A 16,369-nucleotide genomic window follows, 5' to 3' on the forward strand; every position below is an offset into this window, starting at 1 on the left:
CTACTTTTATATATGATCCTATCTACTTATCGTTTTGAATATGAAATTTACGATTCAAGGTCTATAAGACTCTATATGAATTAATCTGAAATTGTTCCTATACGTTTCTATCAGATGTATTCCAATTTCGGCGGACATAAAATTCTATCGTTTCTTATCGTATCTGAAGTAAACGATTAAAACTTTATCTAAATACGATTATTTTTCTATATGATCTTATCTACTTATCGTACTAAATATGAAATTTACGATTCAAGGTCTATAAAACTCTATATGAATTAATCTGAAATTGTTCCTATATGTTTCTATCAAATATATTACCATTTCGACGGACATAAAGTTCTATCGTATTTTATCGTACCTAAATTAAACGATTAAATCTTTATCTGAATATGAGTACTTTCCTATACAATTTATCTGGCTATCTTACTGAATATAAAAATTATGACGTAAAGTCTATATAAATTAATCTGAAATTGTCCCTATACGTTTTTATTAAAAATATGTTATATACTATAATAATTTTCTATCATTGTCTATATAATTGGAGATATTTTAAACAGGGAAAAATTATTTCGCAATTTTGCCGAACATAACATTTTATCATTCTTTATCGTGTCTGAATCAAACGATTAAAACTTTATCTGAATAATTTATATAGACTTTAAGTCGTAATTTTTTTATTCAATAAGATAACCAGATAAGATAATATAGAAAAGTATCCATATTCAGATAAAGTTTTAATCGTTTAATTCGGATACCATAAAGAATGTTCTGTCCGGCGGAATTATAAAATAACACAGACACACAAAAAAAAGCTTGCATTTCCTTGCTTTCTTAGCTTGCATTCTTAGCTTGCATTTCCTAACCTCAAAAAAAATTTTTTTTTAATGTTGGTCTGGCGGACCAGACTACATAATCAGTCAATCCTTATGTATTTTGACCCGCTGAATCCAAATCCAAGGTCAGAATAAAAGAGTTAATTATAATAGGAAAAGGGAGTGAATTTTCTACACTATTCATTCACAGAAGCTCAGACTTCTTATCAGGTGTGTCGGTAATTCCTTTCCGGTTTTTGTCAACAGATGTCACTAGTCATAAGTATGAAATGTTATGATTTGATACATATGTCATTTTAAACAGATGTCACTAGTCAGAAGTATGAAATGTTATGATTTGATACATATGTCATTTTATTCTACTGACATTAACCTTAAAACTACACAAGTTACGTTCCGCCAAAATAACAGCGTTATAGATTTATAATTTTTTGAAAATGTCGAGTTTTGTGCCTGAAAACGTGCATTTGCGGCACGCATTACTTTTCTTGTTTCATCAAAAGAAAAAAGCCGCTGAAAGTCATCGTTTGCTAGTAGAGACTTACGGTAAGCATGCTCCAACCATAAGAACATGTGAAACGTGGTTTCGACAATTCAAATGTGGTGATTTCAACGTTCAAGACAAAGAACGTCCTGGTAGGCCGAAAACGTTTGAAGATGCGGAATTGCAGGAGTTATTGGATGAAGACTCAACACAAACTCAAAAACAATTAGCAGAAAAGTTGAATGTGAGCCGAGTAGCAATTTGTGAACGATTACAAGCGATGGGAAAGATCCAAAAGATGGGAAAATGGGTGCCACATGAATTGAATGACAGGCAATTGGAAAATCGAAAAATCGTCAGTGAAATGCTGCTTCAAAGGTATGAAAGGAAGTCATTTCTGCATCGAATAGTAACGGGTGGTGAAAAATGGATTTATTTCGAAAATCCCAAGCGAAAAAAATCATGGTTATCACCTGGCGAAGCCGGCCCATCGACTGCAAGGCCAAATCGCTTTGGTCGCAAGACCATGCTCTGTGTCTGGTGGAACCAGGTTGGTGTCGTATATTATGAACTGTTGAAACCTGGAGAAACAGTTAATACTGATCGCTACCGACAATAAATGATCAATTTGAACTGTGCATTGATCGAAAAACGTCCACAATACGCTCAAAGACATGATAAAGTGATTTTGCAGCATGACAACGCGCCGTCTCATACAGCAAAACCAGTCAAAAAAATGTTGAAATCACTTGGATGGGAAGTTTTATCGCACCCGCCGTACTCTCCAGACCTGGCTCCATCCGACTACCACCTTTTCGCATCGATGGGGCACGCGCTTGCAGAGCAGCACTTCGCCGATTTCGAAGAAGTTAAAAAATGGCTCGATGAATGGTTTAGCTCAAAAGAGAAACTGTTTTTTTGGAATGGCATCCATAAATTGCCTGAGAGATGGACAAAATGTATAGAATCAAATGGCCAATACTTTGAATAAGTAAATTTTAACTATCCATTGTAAGTAACGTGTTTTCTTTAGGGAAAAAACCGGAAAAGAATTACCGACACACCTGGCATAAGTATTGAATTTTCCCCGGATAATGTGCTTACGCAAGCTTGCACGCTCCGAATTATACATTTAAGATCTAAGCTGCTTTTACAAGGTGTTTTTTTGAGGTTAGAAAAAAATAAGCCAATTCAGCAATTCTGACCTTGAATTTCGATTCAGCGGGTCAAAATACATAAGGATATACTACTCTGGTCCGCCAGACCAACATTAAAAAAAATTTTTTTTGAGGTTAGAAAAAATGAGCAAATTTAATAATTCTGACCTTGGATTTGGATTCAGCGGGTCAAAATACATAAGAATAGACTACTTTGGTCCGCCGGACCAACATTAAAAAAAAGTTTTTTTGAGGTTAGAAAAAATGAGCAAATTTAGTAATTCTGACCTTGAATTCGGATTCAGTGAGTCAAAATACATAAGGATTGACTAGTCTGGTCCGCCGGATCACTTTTTTTGTGTGCCTGTGATAATTGTTCCTCCTTGAAATATCTCCTATTATAAAGACAACGATAGAAAACGATTATTGTTCCATAACATATGTTTGATAGAAACATATAGAGACAATTTTAGATTAATTTGTATAGACTTTAAATCGTAATTTTTCTATTCAGTAAGATAATTAGGTAAGATCATATAGGAAAGTATCCATATTCAGATAAAGTTTTAATCGTTTAATTGAGATACGATAAAGAACGATAGAATTTTATAAATTTTCTATTAAATTTCTATATGTTTCTATCATTTTCTATCCAACTTTTTAGTTAGTACGCGACGCCGCCGATAGGCTGGTAGGCGATTACTCTCTCGTGAGTCAAATGCAGCCGACCCGCTATATAAAGACCACCCGCAACACGATTAAGACAAGCAATAATCAGTTTCTTTCGCTACGAGAGGACGATGTGGAAGATGACTGCCACATTACTTTTATAATTTACTCATTTTAATTGAGTAAACAATTCTGTACAAGAAAAGTAAAACGTTTACATTTTTTGACCTAGATTTACGATAGGTAATCTATACGAAAAATATGATACAGAAAGATAAAAAGTCTATCATAAGTTTCAGATAAGCAATCTAATATTTGCGAACCAAAAACACGATAGAATACGATTAATTTATATAAAACATGACGATAGAAATTGATTAAAAACGATAGGTAATCTATACGAAAAATACGATACAGAAATATAGAAAGCCTATCGTATATTTCAGATAATTAATCTAATATTTACGAACCAAAAACACGATAGAATACGATTAATTTATATAAAACATAACGATAGAAATTGATTAAAACCGATAGGTAACTATATGAAAAATACTATACAGAATTATAGAAAGCCTATCGTATATTTCAGATAACCGATCTAATATTTACGAACCAAAAACACGATTCAATTAGATAGAACTTTTTCTTATCTGATTCTATCGAATTTTTTGAGCAGGGAAATTTCTGAGAGACGCCAGAGATTAGAAACGGCATTTAAGTTCTATTCAATATGTAATCAATAATACATATCACTCGTCTATAAAAATGTCACCATCAAAGCTTCTGTTAGGTTATGATCAAAAGAATCATGCGGATCATGATCTGACCGAATTCGTAAAGGTTTCCGCGAACGCCGATCTCGATTCTGACATTTCCGAGCCGAGTAATGCTACTAGACAGGATATAGCGTTAAGGCCTGGTCTACAATGGATGTCGTAACTGTCGTAAGTCGTGTCGGATATCGTAAGTCGTTGCAGGTAGTCGTATCATTGTCGTTTGTCGGTAAATTTACGACTTAATTGTGTTCTGCAATCAAGTTCGGAAGTCGGAAGAAGGATGACGCGTGGTTCAGTGCAACTGGCGTGTGTTAACCTAGATTATTCCCAAACAACACGCATGTCTAAAAGACATCTTTAAGACGTCTTTGAGACTTTACCAAAAGACGTCTTTATGACGTCTTAAAATCGTCTTATTTTAGACATCTCTCTTAAGACGTCTAAAATACGTCTTTTTAAGACATATTCTTTGAGACGCCATTTAGACGTCTTTACGACGTCTGAGAAAGACGTTTTTAAGACGTCGAATGACGCACATAACCAAATCTGCCGTGTGATGCGATCAAGTCGATCGACGTGCTTATCCCGTATCAATTTTTAAACTCTTGCACGTATCGCGTGTGTGTTAGGACGTTTTGTCCCGGTTTGCTGTGTAACGCAGCCGAGTGTGGATACGTTAATACAACACAACTTTTTAACTCTCGTACGTATCGCGTGTGTAGGCTGTTATTGGAAATAATTAACCTTTCTGACAACATTTCTGACAACAGTTTTTGACAATTAATAAACCGGACGATAATAGTGTTGCGCTAAAGTTGCTGTAAAATATGTGACTGAATCCAGTATCTCTGTAAAATTCTGTAATTTCCAATCACGAAAACATGAAATAAAATTGAAATATATAATATAAAATTTTTTATTTATAAAAAAACTTATCTTAATAATAAAATAAAAATAATGAAATATAAATATAAAGTATTTTGTTTAAAATAATAAAAAATAAAAAATAATAAACCTAGCTTTTGGAATCCTTGGCGGAAAAATTTTCTATAAAATTCTAAAAAACTACAAAAATTTACAAAAGTGTGTTTCAAATTTAGCATTTTTCTGTAAAAACTACAAAAAAATGCCAGAATTGGAACACTTTTGTAAATTTTTGTAGTTTTTTAGAATTTTGTAGAAATTTTTTCGCCAGGGATGTCTAAAATAATTTTTATATAAGACGTCTCAAAAACGTCATAAATAAAAAAAATTAGACGTCTTTTAGACGTCTTAAAAACGTCTTAAATCGGGTCATAAGACGTCTTAAAGACGTCTAAAAGACGTCTTCCTGATAGTTTTATAAGACGTCTTATAGAAATATAAGACGTCTTTAAGACGTCATAATGTTCTCTGGGTTATCTCATCCAAGTATGGATTTTGAATAGACGATCATCATAAAATAACATTTTAAAGAGAATATATTTAATAACTTTTAAGGAGACCCTAATGTACTTTTTCATAAAGTTTGAAGGCCTTAATCATTTCGTTGATGAAGATATTGGTAGATATGGTAAAGATCCAAGTTGTATAGAATGAATTCGGAAATTGTGACATTAGGCAATCTATTGATACTTTGGATTGCAATAATAAAAATCAAATTGCTTCTTTTGAAAACCAAGCGTATAAGACGATGGTGAAACCCCATATCTCTCGTGAGATTCGAGAAAGTCAGGGTGCTTATAGAAATTTATTTTTATATCTTAAAACAACTGATCATTATGAATTGTTCAAAATGATAATGTCAGCAGAACAATTTGATTATTTACACGACTTGTTAAAGCCGAAATTGCAGAAAACTAGCCAGAGAGAACCGATTTCAACCGAAATTCGTCTTGCTGCAAAGTTAAGGTTAGAATTACTCACTTTTATATAATAAATAATACTAATAATGTAACAATCAAAAACTAAAAATATCACAAACACGTGGTTTTTTAATTTTTATGAAAAACGAAAAATTTATTAATCATATGTTTCGAAAATGATTATTCAATATTGCAGCTTCCTTGCTCACGGAGACAGCATTCGAACAATTTCGTTGTGGTTTCGCATTGGAAAGTCAACTCTGTATAGTATACAGAGTTGACTTTCCAATGTGAAGTTCTTTCCAATGCAGAGTTGACTAAATATGGTACACGGTGTATACCATATTTCCCGAAGTGTGTAAAGCAATATGGAATGTATTGCAACCTCGATACCTGATATGTCCTCAAAATGAGAATAAATGGTTACGCATTGCTGCTGAATTTTATGATAAATGAAATTTTCCCAATTGCGTGGGAGCAATTAATGGAAAACACTGTAATATCCAGGCTCCGCCCCATTCCGGTAGTGCATTTCACAACTATAAAGGTTTCTTCAGCATAATCTTAATGGCAATTGTTAATGCTAACTACCGTTTTATCTGGGTCGATATTGGAGATTATGGTAAGTTTAAACTGTTCACTACAGTGACATTAAACTTGAAGAACTTAAGGGAATTTAAAAGAACTATTGTCAAAAGCAATAAAAAATAATTTAGTGAAAAAATTTTGAAAAAACAAAATTAATCTAAAAAAAACTAATAAACTATTTAATGTTTAAACACAATTTTAAATTTTTAATCACTTCTGATAATGGTACATGTATGGATATTATATCTCAGCAAATACAGAACATTGCAGTAACATTGCAGCAATGTTAGAATGTTGCTACAATGTTACAACATTGCCGCAATGTCGCTACAATATTCTGTATTTGCTTAAAAAATGTCCGAATGTTTGTTGTCAGGTTCTATGAATGATGCTGGAATTTGGTCGAAAACTGCACTACGGGAAGCATTGAAACAAAACACCATATGTCTACCGGAAGCTTGTTCTTTGTGTATACTGATTGTGTACAGCCATTTGCTCTTGTCGGTGACGAAGGCTTCTTTTTGAAAACATATTTGATGCGCCCATTTTCGAGAAGAAATTTGCTAAATATAGAAGCAAAGGTATTTAATTATCGACTCTCACGAGCACGCCGAATTGTAGAGAATGCCTTCGGTATTCTCGTAGCGAGATGGAAAATTTTGCAAAGACCATTAGCTGTAAAGTTGAGTACAGGGGAAGCTATTATTCAAGGTACTGTTTGCTTACATAACTTTATCATGACGGAAAATAATAAGCAGTACTTTCCGCATGGAATTGTTGATTTTAAGACTAATGATGGTGAGATAATATCCAGAAGCTGGCGGGATATAGTCGGAGAAAATAATTTGTTGCATCCTTTGGGACGAATTGGTGCTAATATTGGCACAGCTGCCGCTGTGAGACAACAAGAAAATCTAGCTCAATATTTTGTCTCAGACGAAGGAAGCATCCCATGGCAATGGCGGGTGATAGATTAAATATTGTAACGCTATTATATTAAATTACTCCTTAATTACATAGAAAATATACTGCTTGTTTTTATTCAAGGTTAATAATAAACATAGGAATATTACATTATTTTATTTTTTTATCACATAACATTATAAAGCGCATATCACAACATATCACATCGTATTTTATAGTTATATCACATCATATAATGTCATGTTTTAACCAGTACTAACAAAAATAAAATATCTATCCAATATTCGTATACGATATAAGAACTAGTTTTAGAAAGTATTTAAATATTGAAATAAAAGAAATTTTTTCTTTGGTTTTATGTAATAATAAAATAATTAAACTGATAAATAATTTTTTTGATAATAAAATGTTTAATTTTTCCTTAAATAATAATTATTTAAGTAAGTGCGCCTTTTGCGAGTAAAACGTAAGGTTTGTGAGAATTCGCGAACCTATTGCACGATTCGGGTGAACAAAAATAACTTCATAAATAAAATCGATCATGGTGGAAGAAAATACCATGTTTTCTTCCACCATGGAAATGTATTCGAATGTGACGTTCATTTTTAATTTCTTTTTCTTCTTTTATTAGAATTATATTGAAAAGTTAATGTAATCGATTCCATGGTGGAAGGAAACATGATGTTTCCTTTCACTATGATTTCGATTACATTAATTTTTCAATATAATTCTAATTAAAAAAAAATTAAAAATGAACGTCGCATCCAAATACATTAACAAGCTGCAAAAATTAAAATTTTGTTTTTTTTTTTAACAAGAAATCTCAGAGCAATAAGTTTTTAAATAGACTATTAAAGATTTATTAATATAATATTCTACTGAATATCAGAGTGCTTATTCAAATTTATTTTTAACTGACAGCACTGTTCATGAACTGTTTACTGGTCCTTCGTATTTACTGCATCAACGTTTGTGAACTTTTGAATGATCTGCAGAAGCTTAATTATGCATTGAATTTTTTTGTCTGGTTGAACTTTATTTAAAATGAAATATTTGTTGGGAGTTGATATGCCAGGTAAATTGTTTTATTTATAACTTACAAGGGAATCTCGCGAACCCGAAAATTCTGATTTTAATGAAACTTGGCATAAATGTAGAGGGGGTAAATACATGAATTTAGAAATTATAAGTTGGTGCTTATAAACGGTTTAAAGGGTTGAAACCACCCTTAAAAAATTTAGAGTTTTTGCCTTTTCTCAATATATCTCGTAAATTAAACAAAGTATTAAAAAATGTTTCATATAAAAGTTTTACAGTATAAATACCTCTATTTAACTATGTTATTTATTTTTTTAAAAAAATTTCTTTTCAAAAACAAATTTTTTGGGGAAAAAAATAACATAGTTGAATAGAGGTATTTATGCCGTAAAACTTTTGTATAAAACATTTTTTTTTATTTTGTTTAATTTACGAGATATATCGAGAAAACGCAAAAATGTTTCAACTTTGAAGCGTGTTTTCACTCCTTCAAGCCGTTTTTGAACCAAAATAAAACATTTCTAAATTAATGTATTTACCCCCTCTACATTTATGCTAAGTTTCATTAAAAAAAAATTTTCCGTTTGGTCTTATAAACGGTTTGAAGGAGTGAAACCACCCTTCCAAGGTTGAGACATTTTTACCTTTTCTCGATATATCTCGTAAACTAAACAAAATATAAAAAAATGTTTCATACGAAAGTTTTATAGCATAAATACCTCCATTTAACTACGCTGTTTATTTTCTAAAAAAAAAATTTTTTTTTAATTAAAATAAATTTTCAATAAAATTGACTTTTATGTATTGTATATAGCATTTATAAAGTAATAATACTATCTTATATACTACGTTTTATTTATATTATCTATGTATCTATGTGTGTATTATGTATGATATATATTATCTATGTTGTAATACTATACATTTATATTATCTGCATCCCCATCTTTCATTTATAGGCTTTCATTTATTGGTGGGATATGTATAATTTAAAATAAAATAATTTACATATTAAGAACATTCGCAACATTTATGTGTAACATTAGGCTTCGCTTAATTAAAAACAATGTAACAGAAAAATCAAGCACACGTTAGATGTGATAAAAAAATTTTTTAATGTCATTTTTTTATAATTTTCTAATATTATATTTTCACCCACTTCTCCCAAGTCGCCAGCGATTTCTCGCTGCATGAATTCGCACCTTTACATTCATTGCAAGCAGCCAGTTGCGACTTGCGACATCCAATAAGCGCTTAGTTTCTAGTTAAAGCTCGACAGTCATTGGGTGTAGCAAATTGCAACTGGCGACTGTGATTAATGTAGAACGAACTTTAAAGGGCCATCTACAATGGAGTGTTTTAGCCGTAACAGCACTAAAACTACGGCAATGCTGTCTAGAATAAAAACGACAGCAATAACATACAAGCCGGCCATCAAAGAAAGGCGACCAAAAACTAATCCCGAATGCCCCAACGCTCATCGTAAGCACGCAATGAATTGACTCATAGTTTGTTCGTGTCGCCTAGAGTCCCTAGAATACAGAGTCTGGCCATTCCGTAGATTTCTTTCTATTGGTTCAGTTTCACGGGCCCCTCAAAATGGCGGAAATGGCGGAATTTTTAAAATAAAGAAAAGTCGCATATTAATAAATGTAAAATAATAAATCAGAAAAACGTTTTTATTGCTATAAACTTATTTAAAAATACACGCACATATGTAAATACACAAAAATATGTAATAGAATATAACGTGAAAGTACAACATCCATATATAAAAAAAAATATATATATATATATATATCTTATACATAACGTTTTTAACGAACGGAAGAATGCATTGCCATGGTTTTGCTACCATAATTTTTATTTTTTAAGTTGGTTTTTACACACGATATACGCATTCTATATAATATAAAACGTTTCATTATTTTTAATTTTAAATTGTGGCAATCTTTTATTGTGTTACAGTAAACATCTTTCATTTTTTCCAAATAAAAACGAAGAAAATTGCATTTTGTATTTTTTAAATATGATATGTATAAACAAATAATTATTTCCATCTTGAGAAAATAATTAAACATTTCCTCATTGACGAAAAATAGTGTTTTTACGGAAGCATTTCAAAAGAACTAATTTTGCATATTTTTTATGAAAATAATGTTTTGATCCAATAGAATATAAACATTCAGAACACGTTTTTGTGCATTTAACAATACTTGTGATAATGTAACCTGCTATACTGTACAATATATTCATTTCAATATTGTCGAATTGAATATTGTTGTTAAGATTAATAGAAATTACTTTTTCACATTGTTTAGACTGTATAATTGTTGTCGGATTATCTAGAAAATCGCCAATTATTTCACCATCATCTTCATCATAATTTGAAGTACGTAGTGATTTCATATATTTTGATATTGTAAGAAGTTTTAGATTCTGCTTAAACTGTAATGCGTTTGGAATTGCATGTCTTGCTCTTATAGCAGAAAAAACGTTTTCAACACAATCCTGTGTTAATCGACCAGTTAATACGTATAAAAATTCCCGTTTATGTATTAAATATTTCGTCAATTCAATAATAGAACTTGTGGTAATCATAATACCATTTTGCACAGGCTTAAATTTGGGTTGATAACCAATTTTTATTTCTCTAAATAATTTTATAATAGATTCGAGAAATGCTATAGAGTCATTGAATTGTTTCTCTTTTTTTTTCATCACCTGCTTGTTTGCTTAACGCAAGTTTTGGCGTCCTTGCAGTTATTAATGTAAACCATTTAAACATACATTCAATAAAAAGTGCTTAATTAAATTAACTTTATATATATTATGTATTTACCTTTTTACAACCAAAAAAAGTTAAGAAAATACGTGGAATTCCTGAAATCACTGACAATCACAGTTATAGGTTTGTTTTTTATTCCTGCACGTACGCCATTTTGAGGGGCTATTGGCCAGACTCTGTATTCTAGGGATTCTAGTGTCGCCATGCTCCGACATGCTCCTACTCACTCCAACGCATTCTAATAGGTTTGGCGTGCATGGGATGCGTGTAGTGCAGAAACGTGATTGTGACAGATGGTGCATGAAAGACCAAAATAATCTCGCGGAGATGACAGGTCAGCAAGACGCAGGTTAGTGCTAAATATTAAACTTTAATGAGATTATTAATTTAGGATCTTTACAATACGAGTTACTGTAAACTGTCTTTGCTGTTTAATTCTGACTGCATTTACTATGTAAAGATTATCTTTCTTATAAAATTATGTGATATTTACTACATGTTTACTTTAATAATTAAATAAATAAATAAATAAAACCAAAATTGTATTTATTAATTAATTTAACACTAAAGTCATTTGTGTCGTAAAGATTCTAAATTAATAATCTCGGATCAGTCTTTCTATAATAGTATTGATTATATTACAATGTGAAATAATATTATTATTACCAAAATACCAAAAATAATATAGAATTATTATTTCTTAAGAGATATAAACGTATAAATCCTTTTTTGTAAAGATTTAATGATTGTATAGATCCATCAAAAATAAAAGATTAATTAGTAATTAATCTTTTACCTTTGATAGGTCTGTATTAATTAGTAATTAATCTTTTACTTTTGATGGGTCTGTATGATCATTAAATCTTTACAAAAAAGTATTTATACATTTGTATCCTTTAAGAAATAATAATCATCTCATATTATTCTTGGTATTTTGGTGATAATAATATTATTTCACATTGTAATATCGACTATTACAGGAAAACTGATCTGAGATTATTAATTTGTAATCTTTACGATACAAGTTACTGTAAACTGACGTTGCTGTTTAACTCTGGCTACATTTATTATCTAAAGATTATATTTTTCATAAAATTATGTATAATATAATTAAAATTTTACTGCGTGTTTACTTTAATAATTCAATTAATAAATACAACTGGAGTTAAACAGCAAAGTCAGTTTACAGTAACTTGTATCGTAAAGATCACAAATTAATAATCTCAGATCAGTCTTTTTGTAATAGTATCGATATTACAATAGGGAATAATATTATTATTACCAAAATACCAAGAATATGGGTTGATTATTATTTCTTAAAAGATATAAATGTATAAATACTTTTTTGTAAAGATTTAATGATCATACAGACCCATCAAAAGTAAAAGATTAATTACTAATTAATACAGACCTATCAAAGGTAAAAGATTAATTACTAATTAATCTTTTATTTTTGATGGATCTATACAATCATTAAATCTTTACAAAAAAGGATTTATACGTTTATATCTCTTAAGAAATAATAATAATTCTATATTATTTTTGGTATTTTGGTAATAATAATATTATTTCACATTGTAATATAATCAATACTATTATAGAAAGACTGATCTGAGATTATTAATTTAGAATCTTTACGACACAAATGACTTTAGTGTTAAATTAATTAATAAATACAACTTTGGTTTTATTTATTTATTTATTTAATTATTAAAGTAAACATGTAGTAAATATCACATAATTTTATAAGAAAGATAATCTTTACATAGTAAATGCAGTCAGAATTAAACAGCAAAGACAGTTTACAGTAACTCGTATTGTAAAGATCCTAAATTAATAATCTCATTAAAGTTTAATATTTAGCACTAACCTGCGTCTTGCTGACCTGTCATCTCCGCGAGGTTATTTTGGTCTTTCATACACCATCTGTCACAATCACGGTTCTTCTTCTTCTTCTTCTTAAAAGGCCCCTTATGGATTTCCGACCCAATGAAGGGTCACAGTACCATGCGTTAATCGGGTTTACAACCCAAAACTAACCCCTGAGGCAATTGAGTTAGTTATAATCCAATAAATTTTATGATTCTTGCAACTCATTGCTTATTGATCATAGTATAAGTAGGGATCACTCTTATCGATCCCTCCAATTTACCGTCAGAGTAGAGAGATTCAATAAAATGGATTTCGATGATATAATGTTAATTTATTGTATATCTTTATTAAAATTTAGAGATTTAATTTATTATCTGTAATAAATTTAATATTTAGCTTAGCAATATTTCTGTTTATATTTGATATCAAATAGTTCATAGACAAAGGAGACTGCAAGCCATTAGCAAAAAGAGCTTTTACAAATTGAACTCTATTCACATGCAATAATGGACAGGACCAGAAAATATGATTCAAATCCTGCTCCTGAGTGCCACACTCACACATTGGGGAGTTAAAGACCCCATCACGGTTCTGCACTACACGCATCTCATGCTACTCCCGAAAGCACCACAGTGTTGTCAACTTCAGAAATAAATTTATGGATTCTAGAGATTTTCCATCATTGCCAACATTCTCCCCTAGTTTTTTATGGATTTTGGCTCCTTACCGAAGTGGAGATAGTAAACAATGCGAGCCTGCTCCAAGTTGTACACAGCCATATAACAGATGCAAATTTAATTTTTCTTGTTCTTCCTGAGTATATCGTCAAAATATAGTGACCCTCGAGAGTGCAGAGATTGAATTACCTTATAATTTCTGACACATATTCCTTTAATCTGTACTGCTCAACACAGAGCACTCTTCCCTTTTCCTCGCCCAGCGTGGGTACGCAATGGCGGATAAACCATCCCAGTGAACACAGTAATATAGCAGCAGTGTAACAGCAATGTAACCGAATATAACAGGTTACGTTACTTTGAAATTACACGTAACTTACATGTAAGTTACAATTTCCGACTCAGCAATATAACATGTTATAATTACATGTTATCTAACCGTTACACAACAGTTACAAAGAAAAATAAAATAAAATAAAAATTTAATTTTTTTGAAATTATTTTTATCAGCAGTACATACTACATTTAGAATAAATTTTTATTAATTAATTAAATTTAAATTGTTTTTTTTTTTATTCTTACTTGCCGCTGCTAGGTTTGAACCCGGGACCTTAGGATGACGAACCTTGTACTCTACCTGCTACGCCAATTTGACTCATCGATATGGGTACTTGTTATTGTCTACATATACCTATATGTTATAATTGACGCAACTATATTATTTTTCATAAAAGCAATTAAATTTTGCAAAACATTAAAAATAAATAGTATTAATTTATTTACTTATTAATTTCATTGTTAAATTTATCTTTTTCCATAACCTTAATAATTTGATGGAAATTGCGATCTATTTAGCACTAATCTTTGAAGCGTTCAAATGATTAATTAGATGGTTAACTATATAGATCATAATTCTAAGAAAAATTGAATAGTATACATTTATTATTCTGTTTTTGTTTAGCACATGATGAATTTCGATTTTGTGCATTTTTTGTGCGCAGTAATTGTAGACAAACCGTTATTTTTGAAAACATCTTAATATAATAATTTTTTTTATTATTAAATAGATCTGTCATTCAGGATGTTATAATGTCTGGGGGTCTATTACAGTTCTTAGGTGAGATCACTCACTGTGAAAATGTGAAAAGTGAGCTACAGTGATTGGTGTATATTGTTAGTTCTAAAAGTATACACCAATCAGTGGAGAGAGTGCTGGAAATGTGAAAAGTGAGTGAACTCACCTAAGAACCGTAATAGACCCTGATTTCTGAGTCAACTACGACGCATCGTTCCGTAATAACATTGATACGAACGTGTTATGTTACGATTATACAATTTTTGTTGAATAACTGTCCCAGTGAACACATTTTATAGCGGCAATATAACATGGAAGTTACATGTAATTTAACATTGTTATTCTTGTGATATGTAGGTGCTATATGACATGGATATAACCTGTTACGTAATATTTGTTATACGCAAGTGATATAGCTGTTATACATCGTTTTGGCGTTACAATTATTCAACAAAAATTGTATAATCGTAACATAACACGTTCGTATCAATGTTATTACGGAACGATGTCTCGTAGTTGACTTAGAAATCAGACAACATTATAACATCCTGAATGAGAGATTTATTTGATATTTAAAAAAATTATCATAAAGATAATGTTTTCAAAAATAACGATTTGTCTACAATTACTGCGCACAAAAAATGCACAAAAAAAAGTTAAATTCATCATGTATTGAACAAAAACAGGATAATAAATGTACTATTCAATTTTTCTTAGAATATATGATCTATCTAGTTATATAATCATCTAATTAACCATTTGAAAGCTTCAAAGTATTAGTGCTAAATAGATCGCAATTTCCATCAAATCCCACACAGCACAGGATATCGCAATATCCACCAGATATCCGAGGGATATCGCAATAACCGCATCCATAGGATTGCAATATGTCCAATTGGATATCTCGATAACCTGGGGATATCCTCAGGATAAAGTGTGCTGTGTGGGATTATTAAGGTTATGGAAAAAGATAAATTTAACAATGAAATTAATAAGTAAATAAATTAATGCTATTTATTTTTAATATGTTTTGCAAAATTTAATTGCTTTTATAAAAAATAATATAGTTGCGTCAGTTTATAACATATAGGTATATGTAGACAATAACAAGTACCCATATCAATGAGTCGAATTGGCGTAGCAGGAAGAGTACAAGGTTCGTAATCCTAAGGTTCCGGGTTCAAACCTAGCAGCGGCAAGTAAGAATAAAATAAAAAATAACATAATTTAAATTTAATTAATTAATAAAAATTTATTCTAAATGTAGTATGTGCTGTTGATAAAAATAATTTTAAAAAAATGAATTTTTTAAATTTTATTTTTCTTTGTAACTGTTGTGTAACGGTTAGATAACATGTAATTATAACATGTTATATTGCTGAGTCGGAAATTGTAACTTACATGTAAGTTACGTGTAATTTCGGAGTAACGTAACCTGTTATATTCGGTTACATTGCTGTTACACTGCTGCTATATTACTGTGTTCACTGGGTGTAACGCCAAAACGATGTATAACAGCTAGATCACTTGCGTATAACAAATATTACGTAACAGGTTATTTCCATGTCATATAGCACCTACATATCACAAGAATAACAATGTTAAATTACATGTAACTTCCATGTTATATTGCCG

At 30.6% G+C, this 16,369-nt stretch overlaps 1 pseudogene; it reads left to right on the forward strand.

Annotated features, from left to right (window-relative positions):
- The first annotated feature begins 3,917 nt into the window (after positions 1-3,917).
- On the forward strand, positions 3,918-7,674 carry LOC118646803 (annotated as a pseudogene).
- The last annotated feature ends 8,695 nt before the right edge of the window (positions 7,675-16,369 follow it).

The sequence above is a fragment of the Monomorium pharaonis genome, chromosome 8, assembly GCF_013373865.1.
Source record: "Monomorium pharaonis isolate MP-MQ-018 chromosome 8, ASM1337386v2, whole genome shotgun sequence".
In the NCBI taxonomy this organism is placed as follows: Eukaryota; Metazoa; Arthropoda; class Insecta; order Hymenoptera; family Formicidae; genus Monomorium; species Monomorium pharaonis.